The following is a 20,393-nucleotide window of genomic DNA, read 5'->3' as shown; positions in this document are numbered from 1 at the left end:
GAAGAAAAGTCATCCTCTCATAATAAAAACTTTCAGAACGGCACAGCTGCTCATTCTCAATTATAACAAAAAAGAAAACCTTCCTCTCAGTGAACTTTATACCTATCAGACTAACTGGACATCAGTTATATCTCATCAACTACCTGCAACAACTCATCTACCTCTTGTTTCAAAACAATAAGCTTCTGCTCATGAGAAGATATGCGACTGTCAATCTCCTTACTTGGTAGCTTCTTATCGTAGTTATCAACTACTACAGTATGTTTCTGAATTAACTTGTCCTGCTTTTCTTTCTCTTTATGAATTAACTCTTCTACCTTGGGAAAAATATGCAACGCTTGGGAGGAAGACTGCAAGATATCAAGTATAGACTTCAGCTCCTTCGCAGTATCTTTCAATGTAGCATCAAGAAACCGGTGACCAACATCAGTGGCTCTGCTAGCATTGAAATGGTACTAAATTTATAATAAACCTGAAAGAACACATTATGTTCAGGCATCACATTCTTCTTTGATAGTACCACAACATTCCTTCCAATAGTGTCAAGATAGGAGTACTTTATCTCCGGATGTTGGTCTGCAGAAAAGGGAACAGAAGCATAAGAATCTTTAGATCCTTCTGGCAGTGCAACCTTCACAATAAGTTTATCAATGACCACATCACTGAATGAAGATGCAAAAGCAATATTAAGATAACGCCTGCCATCAGCTGCTTGGAAGAGAAAATCTTGTAGAGGTAAGCCGTAGCCTATTGTAAAAGTGGCTTGCCAGCCTCCAAACATAGGATATCGAGGTTCAATTTCCAGTTCTGTTTTTCTAAAGTCGGCATTCAAATGTGAGGTAGAAATATTCCCAATTTCATCTCGGTAATAAACCGAATGTGCTCGAGGTGGCAGTCTTGCCACTAGACTCTTAAAAGATGATGCACCTCTAGCATTGGGTCTTGCTTGGTATTCAATCCTTGAAAAGCCACCTTTGATTCGAGCACCACCATGAAAAAGATGATAATTTTCAGTTATCTGAACATTTCCCCAATGTGAAATTTCTATTTCTCGCACCAGCTCCTTGACAACTGCAAATGGTTGGTTATCAAATGATTTTAGCACATTAGCATCGTAAACCAAGAATTTAGCAATCGGCACCACTGTAGAAGGCAGCACCAAAGCTCTGAAAACCTTCCTGGCCAGCGGTATCCCATATCTGCAACGTGAACAATCTATCCTCATACTGAAACTCTTATTTACATATTGATTCATCAGCGAGTTTTTACCAACCCTGCTATTGCCAAGGATGACAACCTTTAACAGAGTTCTTCTGCGGGCCGACATGATGAGCTCGAGCTTATGTTGAATGAAGATGGAGTCGAAAAGATCTAAGCTGATTCATCTATTGATCACATCTTGCAAATCTCGAAAACACATGCTCGAGCCTCCAGGCGGTCCAATGATACAGCTAGGTGTCAAATCCTTCTCTGTTTGGGCTACGTGTCTCTCTGCTTTCTAAAAACTTTTTCTTGGAGTTTGTCCATTTCACCCACAACACCGACAGAAAAGATGCGGAGAATGAGCCTTTTATTTTGCTGGATGCGCAAGTGCAAGAATTGCAGCAACACCGCCAACTGCCCGGATGCTATCTCCTTGATTTCGTGGATTTACTTGCCCCAGAATTTTACGATTGTGCCAAAATGTTCATAGGCTCTTCCTGGCACCAAACAATCTCCGCATTTGAATATCGATTCAACTCCCGTTGGACCAGATCATATGGGAATGGGCATAGTTGCTCAACCCGACAAATAGCGACATCTTCCCTTTGAAGTCTCTGTCTTTCCTCATCCAGCTCGTAATAAATCTTTCCAGAGTGATCATTCTGATCCTTAATGAGACATATAAATCGGGTTCCCTGCTTGTCGAATTCGGGATGACCTTGCATGTCATCAAATTCAGACAGATTTGATTTGCAGTCCTTGTGCCGAAGAAGATTCTTTGGAGACATGACAATCAAAGGTTTACGGAAATTCCGATTTATCTGGCAACAAAGAGCATGAAAATAGTTGGCAGGAGTTGTCACCTTTACAATTTGCCAGTTACACTGCTGAATTTGGGTGCGTAATGTAGGATCCATCTCAGAAACCACAAAAGGATTGTCATCACTCATCTGGAGAAACCGCTCTAATCTTGCACTAGAATGCTCTGGACCCTGGCCATCATATCCATGAGGAAGCAAAACAACAAGTCCAGATTGGCGAAGCCATTTTGATTCCCCACTGCTTATGAGCTGATCAAAAATGACTTGGGCGCCATTTGCAAAATTACCAAACTGAACTTCCCACAGGACCAATGAATTGGGATTCTCCATTGAATAACCCAATTCAAAACCCAGAACACCAAATTCTGACAAAGAACTGTTGCTCACAGTAAACATCTCCTCAGGTTGAATCATGATAACATGGTAAGTAACTTGAGGTATTTCATTAAAATAATACCGTGAACCAAAAGAACTTGTAAAAGAATTTGATGCTTAATGCATGCACTACGAACCATCTGAAGGATTTGCCACACCATGAATCTCTGTAAATCTCAAACTCACCAGGACTCCACCGGCATACAAGGTTTAGGTGGATTGTAGCCATTTGAACACACATTAAATATCCCCTGCTTCCGCACATAATCTTGCAACATGTTCTCATTCTTCACCAATGTAACACACCTGGAAACTTGCAACATCTCTCTCAAATATAAGCCAGTCACTGATAATGAATTTTGATGAATATGACAGCTGTGTAAGATTGGCTGTGGATTCAGACAAATTCCCCATTTCGTAGCACGCTACGAAATCACTAAAACAGGCTGCGCTGCGAAACTGCTAAAGGATTTATGCGCTGCGAAAACACCCTGTCTTTAAGCTAGGCTAAAAAATTTTACAACAGACTTTTCAGTGATAACAAGGGCTATGGATTAAAATAGGCAAATGCATTTCTTTTAAAATCCTCTGCTGGCTAACACATGGAGCGCAGATCTTCATAGGATCAAGATTGAAATCAAATCGCATTCTTTGGTTATGATAGACAACACAAAATCCTCCATTTGCTATAAAGATAGAAAGCTTTTCATTATTCCAGCGTGAAGACCGAAATAGGCAAACGATCCTTGACTGCCACTTTGCAACTGCTCTCAATTTCTGGAGATACGTTCTGCTGCTTTACTAAAATACGGGTTAAACCGCCACATGCACGCATAACGCAATAACTGCCACCTAAGAAATGACCTCTGTATCGGTTGGAGTTGAGAGAACTGAGGCTATCCGTAAAGATTTTGTAACATGAGGGCCGCTGTAATCTAGCCACTTTGCAATGTCTGGCAAATAGACCCAATTGACACCACCTTGATGCCATGATTTTAAAAGTTTTCCAGCGATCAACACAAGGATGACAACTAAAAACTGACAAGTGCTAAGTTACTGAGCATGTAATGATCCACGTATACTGCTCTTCCTCCACCAATGAGCTAGATCCCAGACTAATCACATGAATGCACAGAAGCACGAATTTTACACTGTCTTCCATGACGAAAGAGCCCTTTTACTCTGTGGCAATTTGTATATTGGCACTGAGGACAGCAACGCAGAGAAGCATGTGCCAAGAGGTCCAATCATAAACACTTCATTCCATTCGGTCCACGAGAATTGGCCTCATTGTTTGTAGGTTGCAATTCATCTAATCGATGCCAAGCAATTTCACTAATCTCCTTTTTAGTTTGTGGTGCAAACACTGTGTCATCCTTCACTCCACCAATGATGTACAGGCGCACTCTTTGCTGTCCTATAATAACTTCTATGTTTTCATCAACATTCAAAAGCTTAGATACATCAAATCCTGTTTCTTATTTAATCTCGAAATCTTGCCAACAACATCAGCCTTCACAAGAGCCATAGCAGCGCCAAACTTGTCAATGACTAGTAATACAAGCTTGCAGGCATCCAAAAATGGCTTCGTCTGTATATCACCATCGGCAGACTTCACGTGAGGTATGGCCTCCAAACAAGGAGTAAAAGTAGTCTTCTCCTTATTTGTCTCACAGAGGGACAAAATGTCAAGAACAAACTTTGTTTTCACTCCATCATTTGGATCTGCATTAACATTGTTAAGAGTAATCCCAATATTAGTCACGTCGGGCTCTAATCATCCCGAAGGATTCTCTCCTTCAGGTGAAGGATGTATGCCGACTACTGAAGACATTATATCTATAGTCACTCTATTTCCCACCAAGTGTTATACCTTGCTCAATGCTCCTCTCTGTTTATCATTTAGATTCAACATTACAGTGAAATCAACAAGTCTAGGCAAATCTTCGAGTACATCTCCTTTATAATAATGGACAAATAATAATGCTAGTTCTTGGGGATCACCTCAGTGCTACTTTGTAGAGCATAACCCAGTACTTCAAAGATTCCCTCGTCCTGATATGGAACTATAGAACTGGACGCAATCAAGTTTTCATAATTGTTTTTCTGAACTCTTCCGCCAATCGTCTGAAGGTGGACTCTGCATTTTTACAGTTACAGTTGATCCCAGAGCCACTAATGAACATTCCATGGAAATATTTCGCCTATGAAACCACCTCTTTTGGGATTTGAAAGCGGATTCCTACATTTGAGACTTCTGCTGCCAATATCATGATCAATAACGCTGCTACTTGAGGTTGATCCAAACCTAAATCTTTATTTGAATATGCTGTTATCTGTTGTACAAATTCATTCACAGAGCACAAGATATATGTGCCATGGATTTTGCCCATGCAATACATAACAGAGATAATATCTTGCTCATCCTGGGAATGCTTGTCCAGATTAGTCATAAGGGCTTCAATTGTCATTTTAAACATAGATATGCTGGGTAGCTTTATTCGATCAAGAAATTTCCTTGCTGCGGAACGTATATCAGAGTTGATGTCGTCGAACATACCAAGAAACATATGCATGTGTTTTTTCCTCTGAGAATTCATCTTCAACTCCATGAAGAAAAGCTCCAGCAGCACTAAGAGTGAGAAGATCTAATCCTCTGCCATGGCATGCTAGGTCTCTATCACCCTCAGGAGTTCCGCTAGAGAAGTTATTTGATATCCTCTTTGCTACTTGCCCCCAAAATCTTCTTACTCAACGCTTGAAGCAACACACTTTCAGATAAGGGACCCATTCTTCCGAGAGCGTAAAGAGCTTCACTTCTTACTTTCATATTCATATCCCTTGAAATAGTACACAACTGGAGAAATGCCTCATTTATTTGGTTTGTGCGTTGTCCTTCCTCTACTTGGTGTAGAGGCAAGCAGAGCCACCTTGCCAAGGTCACATTAGCAACAACTCTGTTTACCAGAAATGATCAAATGCAGGGATTGCTGATGATGTTTTGTTTTCTTTTGTTTGTGCTTTTGCAGGGATAGGAGCTTGAAATCACTACCTTTTGAAGAGCTGAAGAATAAATTACATAATCAAAAACACCACATTAATGATTTCTTCTTCAAAACAGTGTTTTGAAGAAGAATCAATCTTTGACATGAGACCGAGTCTAACATCGGCTCCATTTGGGATGGCAGCTGCAGCTTCCTGGAGGTGCCAAGAACCGCAGAACTTTGGGAGAGCAGACAGTGCCTCCACCCATTGGGCAATGGAGTCATCATCGACACAACTGAAACTGAACTCAAACTGAAAATAACTTAACAATCTTGAAGCAAACTAAAACAAGATGCTGACTTTATGGCTGCTTATTTATTTACAACATCTACTCTAATCTGCTGTATAAACAAGAGATCAGGTAATGCTAAAATGCCATATTAACCATTCAAGTAAACCTGAAAATGAAGCCGCTTGAGAATGCTTCCGCCAGGACACCGATGTCATTGCTGGCAACCCTTCATGCTCATAATGACCCTGGTAATGGAAAATACAGCCTGATCTGTCAATAAAACTGAAAAATGTGTCCATGTATGCCGCAATAGGATCACGGACACCGGACTCTGTTGGCTGCCCCAACTCTGCAATGCATACTTCCAGCTGCACATTGTCAATGTATACCTCTATAGGCAAGTCTGTTGTTTCTTGTTGCGAAGGAGGAAGGATTTCCAAAAACTTTTTAGGGTCTTGGAAATCATAAGACTGGATCTGCTCATCTAAATCTTGAATCTCCTTCTCGATTCTTTCAACAAGTAACTCACAGACACTAGGATGATAATTCGGAGATTTCAAACATTGAAGGAAAAAACTTAAAACTTCTTCATTAATTTCAATATCCACTAAGCTTTCTCTAAATTCGTTTAGAGCTTCACAGAGTGCAGGGTTTGCCACATACCCTACCATTGCATGAGTGAATCAACAGGCACTGGAATGTCTGGATCGAATTGGAGTCGTCGGGTGAATGGTTCAGCCTGCATAAGTGTCTGACCGCTGTCCACCATCAGCATCAGATCTGCACCTTGATCGCATGTACTGGGGTAAAATGCAACCGAAGTGTTGTTTTCACAAGCTCACAGAGATTGACTGAAGCAGCATTTATCTACTAACGCTGATGTAAAACAAGAGCGTTTTCGAAGGCTCCTGGCATAACTTCAGGCTCCGTCTAAGACTTATGAAACAAACACATCAATGAACAAAGGATTAGATGTTCTCCCCAGTATGGTCGCCACTATGTTAGCGCTTGAGATTTCACCCTAGGCTGAGGAAGGTAAACCTTCAAGGCAACATCAAACCATTTCACCTCGTAGCTAGCCCTACGGGGTATGAGAAGGCTCTCTCCGGTCAAACTCGGTAGATCTTTCAATAGGATGAGATGACACAATTAGGAACACTGATATTAGGCTAGTAAACTGATTAGGAAGTGTTGATTTGGGGTTTTTAATGACGGGGTTTTTCTGGGCTGCATGGGCAAAATCACAGCTTCAAACAGAGAAATATAATGAACAACACAGGTTGACGACTGAGGCAAGGTAGGCAAGGAATTTAGCATCAAATCTAGATTTTTGAATGGGATGGCAAGACTGGTGAGGAGCTAAGGAGGGCAAATAATACTTTGAATCCTCCTTAAACAGAAGAAAACATTGAATATGAGCAAATTTATAGGAGGAGCATACAATACTATGAATTCCTACCTAAACACTTCATTTGCTCAATTAGATATGATCATGAGGTGAATGAAACATAACAGTTTACATATGAGACAAAGGGAAAACTTATGCTAAATTAACATACCACATGAATCTCAGAAGTTAGAGCTGTGAAATTTTCATTAAAAATCCCTGCAGAAAACTGTACATTGAAAGCTCTGTTCCAGCACTCAGCACTCAGAAAATCTCCCCTGACTCTCTCCTTTTCTAACCCTCTTCAAATGAATTTTTTTTTAATACAATACATGAAACGCTGCCCAAAACAGGGGCGCAGTTTAACTAACATTACCAAAAAAAAAAAAAAAACAAACAAACGTTACATCTATTCTCTACATGGTACAGCGTTTCTCTGACTCTTTTGACAATTGGCTCATTAAGAGAAAATCTGGTGCTAAGATCTCATAGAATCAGGGCTATGGATTAAAATAGGCAAATGCGTTTCTTTTGAAATCCTCTGCTGGCTAACACATGGAGCGCAGATCTTCATAGGATCAGGATTGAAATCAAATCGCATTCTTTGGTTATGATAGACAACACAAAATCCTCCATTTGCTATTAAAGATAGAAAGCTTTTCATTATTCCAGCGTGAAGACCGAAATAGGCAAACGATCCTTGACTGCCACTTTGCAACTGCTCTCAATTTCTGGAGATACGTTCTGCTGCTTTACTAAAATACGGGTCAAACCGCCACATGCACGCATAACGCAATAACTGCCACCTAAGAAATGACCTCTGTATCGGTTGGAGTTGAGAGAACTGAGGCTATCCGTAAAGATTTTGTAACATGAGGGCCGCTGTAATCTAGCCACTTTGCAATGTCTGGCAAATAGACCCAATTGACACCACCTTGATGCCATGATTTTAAAAGTTTTCCAGCGATCAGCACAAGGATGACAACTAAAAACTGACAAGTGCTAAGTTACTGAGCATGTAATGATCCACGTATACTGCTCTTCCTCCACCAATGAGCTAGATCCCAGACTAATCACATGAATGCACAGAAGCACGAATTTTACACTGTCTTCCATGACGAAAGAGCCCTTTTACTCTGCGCCAATTTGTATATTGGCACTGAGGAGAGCAACGCAGAGAAGCATGTGCCAAGAGGTCCAATCATAAACACTTCATTCCATTCGGTCCACGAGAATTGGCCTCATTGTTTGTAGGTTGCAATTCATCTAATCGATGCCAAGCAATTTCACTAATCTCCTTTTTAGTTTGTGGTGCAAACACTGTGTCATCCTTCACTCCACCAATGATGTACAGGCGCACTCTTTGTTGTCCTATAATAACTTCTATGTTGTCATCAACATTCAAAAGCTTAGATACATCAAATCCTGTTTCTTATTTAATCTCGAAATGTTGCCAACAACATCAGCCTTCACAAGAGCCATAGCAGCGCCAAAATTGTCAATGACTAGTAATACAAGCTTGCAGGCATCCAAAAATGGCTTCGTCTGTATATCACCATCGGCAGACTTCACGTGAGGTATGGCCTCCAAACAAGGAGTAAAAGTAGTCTTCTCCTTATTTGTCTCACAGAGGGACAAAATGTCAAGAACAAACTTCGTTTTCACTCCATCATTTGGATCTGCATTAACATTGTTAAGAGTAATCCCAATATTAGTCACGTCGGGCTCTAATCATCTCGAAGGATTCTCTCCTTCAGGTGAAGGATGTATGCCGACTGCTGAAGACATTATATCTATAGTCACTCTATTTCCCACCAAGTGTTATACCTTGCTCAATGCTCCTCTCTGTTTATCATTTAGATTCAACATTACAGTGAAATCAACAAGTCCAGGCAAATCTTCGAGTACATCTCCTTTATAATAATGGACAAATAATAATGCTAGTTCTTGGGGATCACCTCAGTGCTACTTTGTGGAGCATAACCCAGTACTTCAAAGATTCCCTCGTCCTGATATGGAACTATAGAACTGGACGCAATCAAGTTTTCATAATTGTTGTTTTCTGAACTCTTCCGCCAATCGTCTGAAGGTGGACTCTGCATTTTTACAGTTACAGTTGATCCCAGAGCCACTAATGAACTTTCCATGGAAATATTTCGCCTATGAAACCACCTCTTTTGGGATTTGAAAGCGGATTCCTACATTTGAGACTTCTGCTGCCAATATCATGATCAATAACGCTGCTACTTGAGGTTGATCCAAACCTAAATCTTTATTTGAATATGCTGTTATCTGTTGTACAAATTCATTCACAGAGCACAAGATATATGTGCCATGGCTTTTGCCCATGCAATACATAACAGAGATAATATCTTGCTCATCCTGGGGATGCTTGTCCAGATTAGTCATAAGGGCTTCAATTGTCATTTTAAACATAGATATGCTGGGTAGCTTTATTCGACCAAGAAATTTCCTTGCTGCGGAACGTATATCAGAGTTGATGTCGTCAAACATACCAAGAAACATATGCATGTGTTTTTTCCTCTGAGAATTCATCTTCAACTCCATGAAGAAAAGCTCCAGCAACGCTAAGAGTGAGAAGATCTAATCCTCTGCCATGGCATGCTAGGTCTCTATCACCCTCAGGAGTTCCGCTAGAGAAGTTATTTGATACCCTCTTTGCTGCTTGCCCCCAAAATCTTCTTACTCAAAGCTTGAAGCAACACACTTTCAGATAAGGGACCCATTCTTCTGAGAGCGTAAAGAGCTTCACTTCTTACTTTCATATTCATATCCCTTGAAATAGTACACAACTGGAGAAATGCCTCATTTATTTGGTTTGTGCGTTGTCCTTCCTCTACTTGGTGTAGAGGCAAGCAGAGCCACCTTGCCAAGGTCACATTAGCAACAACTCTGTTTACCAGAAATGATCAAATGCAGGGATTGCTGATGATGTTTTCTTTTCTTTTGTTTGTGCTTTTGCAGGGATAGGAGCTTGAAATCACTGCCTTTTGAAGAGCTGAAGAATAAATTACATAATCGAAAACACCACATTAATGATTTCTTCTTCAAAACAGTGTTTTGAAGAAGAATCAATCTCTGACATGAGACCGAGTCTAACATCGGCTCCATTTGGGATGGCAGCTGCAGCTTCCTATAGGTGCCAAGAACCGCAGAACTTTGGGAGAGCAGACAATGCCTCCACCCATTGGGCAATGGAGTCATCATCGCCACAACTGAAACTGAACTCAAACTGAAAATAACTTAACAATCTTGAAGCAAACTAAAACAAGATGCTGCCTTTATGGCTGCTTATTTATTTACAACATCTACTCTAATCTGCTGTATAAACAAGAGATCAGGTAATGCTAAAATGCCATATTAACCATTCAAGTAAACCTGAAAATGAAGCCGCTTGAGAATGCTTCCGCCAGGACACCGATGTCATTGCTGGCAACCCTTCATGCTCATAATGACCCTGGTAATGAAAAATACAGCCTGATATGTCAATAAAACTGAAAAATGTGTCCATGTATGCCGTAATACGATCACGGACACCGGACTCTGTTGGCTGCCCCAACTCTGCAATGCATACTTCCAGCTGCACATTGTCAATGTATACCTCTATAGGCAAGTCTGTTGTTTCTTGTTGCGAAGGAGGAAGGATTTCCAAGAACTTTTTAGGGTCTTGGAAATCATAAGACTGGATCTGCTCATCTAAATCTTGAATCTCCTTCTCGATTCTTTTAACAAGTAACTCACAGACGCTAGGATGATAATTCGGAGATTTCAAACATTGAAGGAAAAAACTTAAAACTTCTTCATTAATTTCAATATCCACTAAGCTTTCTCTAAATTCGTTTAGAGCTTCACAGAGTGCAGGGTTTGCCACATACCCTACCATTGCATGAGTGAATCAACAGGCACTGGAATGTCTGGATCGAATTGGAGTCGTCGGGTGAATGGTTCAGCCTGCATAAGTGTCTGACCGCTGTCCACCATCAGCATCAGATCTGCACCTTGATCGCATGTACTGGGGTAAAATGCAACCGAAGTGTTGTTTTCACAAGCTCACGGAGATTGACTGAAGCAGCGTTTATCTACTAACGCTGATGTAAAACAAGAGCGTTTTCGAAGGCTCCTGGCATAAATTCAGGCTCCTTCTAAGACTTATGAAACAAACACATCAATGAACAAGGGATTAGATGTTCTCCCCAGTATGGTCGCCACTATGTTAGCGCTTGAGATTTCACCCTAGGCTGAGGAAGGTAAACCTTCAAGGCAACATCAAACCATTTCACCTCGTAGCTAGCCCTACGGGGTATGAGAAGGCTCTCTCTGGTCAAACTCGATAGATCTTTCAATAGGATGAGCTGACCCAATTAGGAACACTGATATTAGGCTAGTAAACTGATTAGGAAGTGTTGATTTGGGGTTTTTAATGACGGGGTTTTTCTGGGCTGCATGGGCAAAATCACAGCTTCAAACAGAGAAATATAATGAACAACACAGGTTGACGACTGAGGCAAGGTAGGCAAGGAATTTAGCATCAAATCTAGATTTTTAAATGGGATGGCAAGACTGGTGAGGAGCTAAGGAGGGAAAATAATACTTTGAATCCTCCTTAAACAGAAGAAAACATTGAATATGAGCAAATTTATAGGAGGAGCATACAATACTATGAATTCCTACCTAAACACTTCATTTGCTCAATTAGATATGATCATGAGGTGAATGAAACATAACAGTTTACATATGAGACAAAGGGAAAGCTTATGCTAAATTAACATACCACATGAATCTCAGAAGTTAGAGCTGTGAAATTTTCATTAAAAATCCCTGCAGAAAACTGTACATTGAAAGCTCTGTTCCAGCACTCAGCACTCAGAAAATCTCCCCTGACTCTCTCCTTTTCTAACCCTCTTCAAATGAATTTTTTTTTAATACAATACATGAAACGCTGCCCAAAACAGGGGCGCAGTTTAACTAACATTACCAAAAAAAAAAAAAAAAAAACAAACGTTACATCTATTCTCTACATGGTACAGCGTTTCTCTAACTCTTTTGACAATTGGCTCATTAAGAGAAAATCTGGTGCTAAGATCTCATAGAATCAGGGCTATGGATTAGAATAGGCAAATGTGTTTCTTTTAAAATCCTCTGCTGGCTAACACATGGAGCGCAGATCTTCATAGGATCAGGATTGAAATCAAATCGCATTCTTTGGTTATGATAGAAAACACAAAATCCTCCATTTGCTATTAAAGATAGAAAGCTTTTCATTATTCCAGCGTGAAGACCGAAATAGGCAAACGATCCTTGACTGCCACTTTGCAACTGCTCTCAATTTCTGGAGATACGTTCTCCTGCTTTACTAAAATACGGGTCAAACCGCCACACGCACACATAACGCAATAACTTCCACCTAAGAAATGACCTCTGTATCGGTTGGAGTTGAGAGAACTGAGGCTATCCGTAAAGATTTTGTAACATGAGGGCCGCTGTAATCTAGCCACTTTGAAATGTCTGGCAAATAGACCCAACTGACACCACCTTGATGCCATGATTTTAAAAGTTTTCCAGCGATCAGCACAAGGATGACAACTAAAAACTGACAAGTGCTAAGTTACTGAGCATGTAATGATCCACGTATACTGCTCTTCCTCCACCAATGAGCTAGATCACATACTAATCACATGAATGCACAGAAGCACGAATTTTACACTGTCTTCCATGACGAAAGAGCCCTTTTACTCTGCGGCAATTTGTATATTGGCACTGAGGAGAGCAACGCAGAGAAGCATGTGCCAAGAGGTCCAATCATAAACACTTCATTCCATTCGGTCCACGAGAATTGGCCTCATTGTTTGTAGGTTGCAATTCATCTAATCGATGCCAAGCAATTTCACTAATCTCCTTTTTAGTTTGTGGTGCAAACACTGTGTCATCCTTCACTCCACCAATGATGTACAGGCGCACTCTTTGCTGTCCTATAATAACTTCTATGTTGTCATCAACATTCAAAAGCTTAGATACATCAAATCTTGTTTCTTATTTAATCTCGAAATGTTGCCAACAACATCAGCCTTCACAAGAGCCATAGCAGCGCCAAACTTGTCAATGACTAGTAATACAAGCTTGCAGGCATCCAAAAATGGCTTCGTCTGTATATCACCATCGGCAGACTTCACGTGAGGTATGGCCTCCAAACAAGGAGTAAAAGTAGTCTTCTCCTTATTTGTCTCACAGAGGGACAAAATGTCAAGAACAAACTTCTTTTCACTCCATCATTTGGATCTGCATTAACATTGTTAAGAGTAATCCCAATATTAGTCACGTCGGGCTCTAATCATCCCGAAGGATTCTCTCCTTCAGGTGAAGGATGTATGCCGATTGCTGAAGACATTATATCTATAGTCACTCTATTTCCCACCAAGTGTTATACCTTGCTCAATGCTCCTCTCTGTTTATCATTTAGATTCAACATTACAGTGAAATCAACAAGTCCAGGCAAATCTTCGAGTACATCTCCTTTATAATAATGGACAAATAATAATGCTAGTTCTTGGGGATCACCTCAGTGCTACTTTGTAGAGCATAACCCAGTACTTCAAAGATTCCCTCGTCCTGATATGGAACTATAGAACTGGACGCAATCAAGTTTTCATAATTGTTGTTTTCTGAACTCTTCCGCCAATCGTCTGAAGGTGGACTCTGCATTTTTACAGTTACAGTTGATCCCAGAGCCACTAATGAACTTTCCATGGAAATATTTCGCCTATGAAACCACCTCTTTTGGGATTTGAAAGCGGATTCCTACATTTGAGACTTCTACTGCCAATATCATGATCAATAACGCTGCTACTTGAGGTTGATCCAAACCTAAATCTTTATTTGAATATGCTGTTATCTGTTGTACAAATTCATTCACAGAGCACAAGATATATGTGCCATGGCTTTTTCCCATGCAATACATAACAGAGATAATATCTTGCTCATCCTGGGGATGCTTGTCCAGATTAGTCATAAGGGCTTCAATTGTCATTTTAAACATAGATATGCTGGGTAGCTTTATTCGACCAAGAAATTTCCTTGCTGCGGAACGTATATCAGAGTTGATGTCGTCGAACATACCAAGAAACATATGCATGTGTTTTTTCCTCTGAGAATTCATCTTCAACTCCATGAAGAAAAGCTCCAGCAGCGCTAAGAGTGAGAAGATCTAATCCTCTGCCATGGCATGCTAGGTCTCTATCACCCTCAGGAGTTCCGCTAGAGAAGTTATTTGATACCCTCTTTGCTGCTTGCCCCCAAAATCTTCTTACTCAAAGCTTGAAGCAACACACTTTCAGATAAGGGACCCATTCTTCCGAGAGCGTAAAGAGCTTCACTTCTTACTTTCATATTCATATCCCTTGAAATAGTACACAACTGGAGAAATGCCTCATTTATTTGGTTTGTGCGTTGTCCTTCCTCTACTTGGTGTAGAGGCAAGCAGAGCCACCTTGCCAAGGTCACATTAGCAACAACTCTATTTACCAGAAATGATCAAATGCAGGGATTGCTGATGATGTTTTCTTTTCTTTTGTTTGTGCTTTTGCAGGGATAGGAGCTTGAAATCACTGCCTTTTGAAGAGCTGAAGAATAAATTACATAATCGAAAACACCACATTAATGATTTCTTCTTCAAAACAGTGTTTTGAAGAAGAATCAATCTCTGACATGAGACGGAGTCTAACATCGGATCCATTTGGGATGGCAGCTGCAGCTTCCTGGAGGTGCCAAGAACCGCAGAACTTTGGGAGAGCAGACAGTGCCTCCACCCATTGGGCAATGGAGTCATCATCGACACAACTGAAACTGAACTCAAACTGAAAATAACTTAACAATCTTGAAGCAAACTAAAACAAGATGCTGCCTTTATGGCTGCTTATTTATTTACAACATCTACTCTAATCTGTTGTATAAACAAGAGATCAGGTAATGCTAAAATGCCATATTAACCATTCAAGTAAACCTGAAAATGAAGCCGCTGGCAACCCTTCATGCTCATAATGACCCTGGTAACGAAAAATACAGCCTGATCTGTCAATAAAACTGAAAAATGTGTCCATGTATGCCACAATAGGATCACAGACACCGGACTCTGTTGGCTGCCCCAACTCTGCAATGCATACTTCCAGCTGCACATTGTCAATGTATACCTCTATAGGCAAGTCTGTTGTTTCTTGTTGCAAAGGAGGAAGGATTTCCAAGAACTTTTTAGGGTCTTGGAAATCATAAGACTGGATCTGCTCATCTAAATCTTGAATCTCCTTCTCGATTCTTTCAACAAGTAACTCACAGACGCTAGGATGATAATTCGGAGATTTCAAACATTGAAGGAAAAAACTTAAAACTTCTTCATTAATTTCAATATCCACTAAGCTTTCTGTAAATTCGTTTAGAGCTTCACAGAGTGCAGGGTTTGCCACATACCCTACCATTGCATGAGTGAATCAACAGGCACTGGAATGTCTGGATCGAATTGGAGTCGCCGGGTGAATGGTTCAGCCTGCATAAGTGTCTGACCGCTGTCCACCATCAGCATCATATCTGCACCTTGATCGCATGTACTGGGGTAAAATGCAACCGAAGTGTTGTTTTCACAAGCTCACGGAGATTGACTGAAGCAGCGTTTATCTACTAACGCTGATGTAAAACAAGAGCGTTTTCGAAGGCTCCTGGCATAACTTCAGGCTCCATGTAAGACTTATGAAACAAACACATCAATGAACAAAGGATTAGATGTTCTCCCCAGTATGGTCGCCACTATGTTAGCGCTTGAGATTTCACCCTAGGCTGAGGAAGGTAAACCTTCAAGGCAACATCAAACCATTTCACCTCGTAGCTAGCCTTACGGGGTATGAGAAGGCTCTCTCCGGTCAAACTCGGTAGATCTTTCAATAGGATGAGCTGACCCAATTAGGAACACTGATATTAGGCTAGTAAAATGATTAGGAAGTGTTGATTTGGGGTTTTTAATGACGGGGTTTTTCTGGGCTGCATGGGCAAAATCACAGCTTCAAACAGAGAAATATAATGAACAACACAGGTTGACGACTGAGGCAAGGTAGGCAAGGAATTTAGCATCAAATCTAGATTTTTAAATGGGATGGCAAGACTGGTGAGGAGCTAAGGAGGGCAAATAATACTTTGAATCCTCCTTAAACAGAAGAAAACATTGAATATGAGCAAATTTATAGGAGGAGCATACAATACTATGAATTCCTACCTAAACACTCCATTTGCTCAATTAGATATGATCATGAGGTGAATGAAACATAATAGTTTACATATGAGACAAAGGGAAAACTTATGCTAAATTAACATACCACATGAATCTCAGAAGTTAGAGCTGTGAAATTTTCATTAAAAATCCCTGCAGAAAACTGTACATTGAAAGCTCTGTTCCAGCACTCAGCACTCAGAAAATCTCCCCTGACTCTCTCCTTTTCTAACCCTCTTCAAATGAATTTTTTTTTAATACAATACATGAAACGCTGCCCAAAACAGGGGCGCAGTTTAACTAACATTACCAAAAAAAAAAAAAAAAAAAAACAAACGTTACATCTATTCTCTACATGGTACAGCGTTTCTCTGACTCTTTTGACAATTGGCTCATTAAGAGAAAATCTGGTGCTAAGATCTCATAGAATCAGGGCTATGGATTAAAATAGGCAAATGCGTTTCTTTTAAAATCCTCTGCTGGCTAACACATGGAGCGCAGATCTTCATAGGATCAGGATTGAAATCAAATCGCATTCTTTGGTTATGATAGAAAACACAAAATCCTCCATTTGCTATTAAAGATAGAAAGCTTTTCATTATTCCAGCGTGAAGACCGAAATAGGCAAACGATCCCTGACTGCCACTTTGCAACTGCTCTCAATTTCTGGAGATACGTTCTGCTGCTTTACTAAAATACGGGTCAAACTGCCACACACACGCATAACGCAATAACTGCCACCTAAGAAATGACCTCTGTATCGGTTGGAGTTGAGAGAACTGAGGCTATCCATAAAGATTTTGTAACATGAGGGCCGCTGTAATCTAGCCACTTTGCAATGTCTGGCAAATAGACCCAATTGACACCACCTTGATGCCATGATTTTAAAAGTTTTCCAGCGATCAGCACAAGGATGACAACTAAAAACTGACAAGTGCTAAGTTACTGAGCATGTAATGATCCACGTATACTGCTCTTCCTCCACCAATGAGCTAGATCCCAGACTAATCACATGAATGCACAGAAGCACGAATTTTACACTGTCTTCCATGACGAAAGAGCCCTTTTACTCTGCGGCAATTTGTATATTGGCACTGAGGAGAGCAACGCAGAGAAGCATGTGCCAAGAGGTCCAATCATAAACACTTCATTCCATTCGGTCCACGAGAATTGGCCTCATTGTTTGTAGGTTGCAATTCATCTAATCGATGCCAAGCAATTTCACTAATCTCCTTTTTAGTTTGTGGTGCAAACACTGTGTCATCCTTCACTCCACCAATGATGTACAGGCGCACTCTTTGCTGTCCTATAATAACTTCTATGTTGTCATCAACATTCAAAAGCTTAGATACATCAAATCCTGTTTCTTATTTAATCTCGAAATGTTGCCAACAACATCAGCCTTCACAAGAGCCATAGCAGCGCCAAACTTGTCAATGACTAGTAATACAAGCTTGCAGGCATCCAAAAATGGCTTCATCTGTATATCACCATCGGCAGACTTCACGTGAGGTATGGCCTCCAAACAAGGAGTAAAAGTATTCTTCTCCTTATTTGTCTCACAGAGGGACAAAATGTCAAGAACAAACTTCGTTTTCACTCCATCATTTGGATCTGCATTAACATTGTTAAGAGTAATCCCAATATTAGTCACGTCGGGCTCTAATCATCCCGAAGGATTCTCTCCTTCAGGTGAAGGATGTATGCCGACTGCTGAAGACATTATATCTATAGTCACTCTATTTCCCACCAAGTGTTATACCTTGCTCAATGCTCCTCTCTGTTTATCATTTAGATTCAACATTACAGTGAAATCAACAAGTCCAAGCAAATCTTCGAGTACATTTCCTTTATAATAATGGACAAATAATAATGCTAGTTCTTGGGGATCACCTCAGTGCTACTTTGTAGAGCATAACTCAGTACTTCAAAGATTCCCTCGTCTTGATATGGAACTATAGAACTGGACGCAATCAAGTTTTCATAATTGTTGTTTTTTGAACTCTTCCGCCAATCGTCTGAAGGTGGACTCTGCATTTTTACAGTTACAGTTGATCCCAGAGCCACTAATGAACTTTCCATGGAAATATTTCACCTATGAAACCACCTCTTTTGGGATTTGAAAGCGGATTCCTACATTTGAGACTTCTGCTGCCAATATCATGATCAATAACGCTGCTACTTGAGGTTGATCCAAACCTAAATCTTTATTTGAATATGCTGTTATCTGTTGTACAAATTCATTCACAGAGCACAAGATATATGTGCCATGGCTTTTGCCCATGCAATACATAACAGAGATAATATCTTGCTCATCCTGGGGATGCTTGTCCAGATTAGTCATAAGGGCTTCAATTGTCATTTTAAACATAGATATGCTTGGTAGCTTTATTCGACCAAGAAATTTCCTTGCTGCGGAACGTATATCAGAGTTGATGTCGTCGAACATACCAAGAAACATATGCATGTGTTTTTTCCTCTGAGAATTCATCTTCAACTCCATGAAGAAAAGCTCCAGCAGCGCTAAGAGTGAGAAGATCTAATCCTCTGCCATGGCATGCTAGGTCTCTATCACCCTCAGGAGTTCCGTTAGAGACGTTATTTGATACCCTCTTTGCTGCTTGCCCCCAAAATCTTCTTCTTCATATTCATATCCCTTGAAATAGTACACAACTGGAGAAATGCCTCATTTATTTGGTTTGTGCGTTGTCCTTCCTCTACTTGGTGTAGAGGCAAGCAGAGCCACCTTGCCAAGGTCACATTAGCAACAACTCTGTTTACCAGAAATGATCAAATGCAGGGATTGCTGATGATGTTTTGTTTTCTTTTGTTTGTGCTTTTGCAGGGATAGGAGCTTGAAATCACTGCCTTTTGAAGAGCTGAAGAATAAATTACATAATCGAAAACACCACATTAATGATTTCTTCTTCAAAACAGTGTTTTGAAGAAGAATCAATCTGTGACATGAGACGGAGTCTAACAGGACCCATCCCACGAAGGGGGATTTACAGACCCTTTTTGTAAATCTCCTTCACCAGGTGTTATCAATAAGGAATTTATTGATATTAAAGTCTTTCCATTTGGGTTATTGTATTGGATATCTTTATTGTTGTTTTCTATTTTGGATTGTATATTTTTTTGTCACAAGTTTTTTACTTTGTATTGCAGATCTGAATCATAAGTAGCCACAAATTTTTGTCAGGGTCACTTGTCACCTAGTGACTTAAGTGAAGTCTTTTTTGTACACCTTCCAAGAAATTTCACACTAACAATAGTTTTTTTTCCTAGCTTTGTCATTTCCTAAATAGCCATGGTGTTGTGGGTTGCTTTCCTATTATTTTCAGGTTGGTTATCATGTTCCTTATGGTTGTGGGTTTAGTTACTAGTTCCTGGAGCCTTGGTTGGACAAACGTTATGGAAGCCCTATAACAGCTTGGGTTGAGTTACTAGTCTTGGAATCCTTGGATGGAAAAATGCTCTGGAGCCCTTGGTGGGTTGCGTTACTAGTCCTTGAAGCCCTGATTAGATAAACGCTCTGGAGCCTGGAAGTAGTTATGGGTTGAGTTACTAGTCTTGAAAGCCTTGGTTGGAACAAATGCTTTGGATCCCTAGACATCCTAGGTAGAGGCTAATCTGGTGATGTTTAGCGATGTCCGATCGTGAGGTGGAATCACAGGATAAGGTTTGAGGTGGTTTAACCACTGGAAGCCCTAGTTTGGTTTTGCTTGGTTTATTCCATGAGATCCCACATTCATGCTTGGAATATGGCACGGGGATGATTGGTTGAAAGAAGCATATGGTTCATCCTATTCTATGGTCAGGTGATATGTGGAGGTCCCTGACTTGGTTTGAATTTTCATATATTAATAATAGGTATTTTCTATTATGATTTATGATCATATGTATTGATTATGATGGTGACATTATGGTTGAGTTTTCATGGTTTATATGTTGGTTATATGATGTATAATGTTTATGGCTCTTGACAGGTTTGATGAATATGTGATTGGTTATTGAATGCATGACCTAATATATGTTATTGCAGCTAATATGAGAGGGAAT

The 20,393-nt window shown here is 40.3% G+C and overlaps 2 pseudogenes; both read right to left on the bottom strand.

Annotated features, from left to right (window-relative positions):
* Positions 1–394: 394 nt before the first annotated feature.
* LOC149152808 (dolichyl-diphosphooligosaccharide--protein glycosyltransferase subunit 1A pseudogene) lies at positions 395–1,327 on the bottom strand (annotated as a pseudogene).
* Positions 1,328–1,667: 340 nt separating this feature from the next.
* On the bottom strand, positions 1,668–2,438 carry LOC149152807 (uncharacterized; annotated as a pseudogene).
* Positions 2,439–20,393: the final 17,955 nt, after the last annotated feature.

This window comes from Pinus tabuliformis, chromosome 9 (assembly GCF_031772625.1).
Source record: "Pinus tabuliformis cultivar Carrire ecotype Pingquan chromosome 9, CPIR1, whole genome shotgun sequence".
Lineage (NCBI taxonomy): Eukaryota > Viridiplantae > Streptophyta > Pinopsida > Pinales > Pinaceae > Pinus > Pinus tabuliformis.
This window is presented reverse-complemented; position numbering and strand designations above follow the sequence as displayed.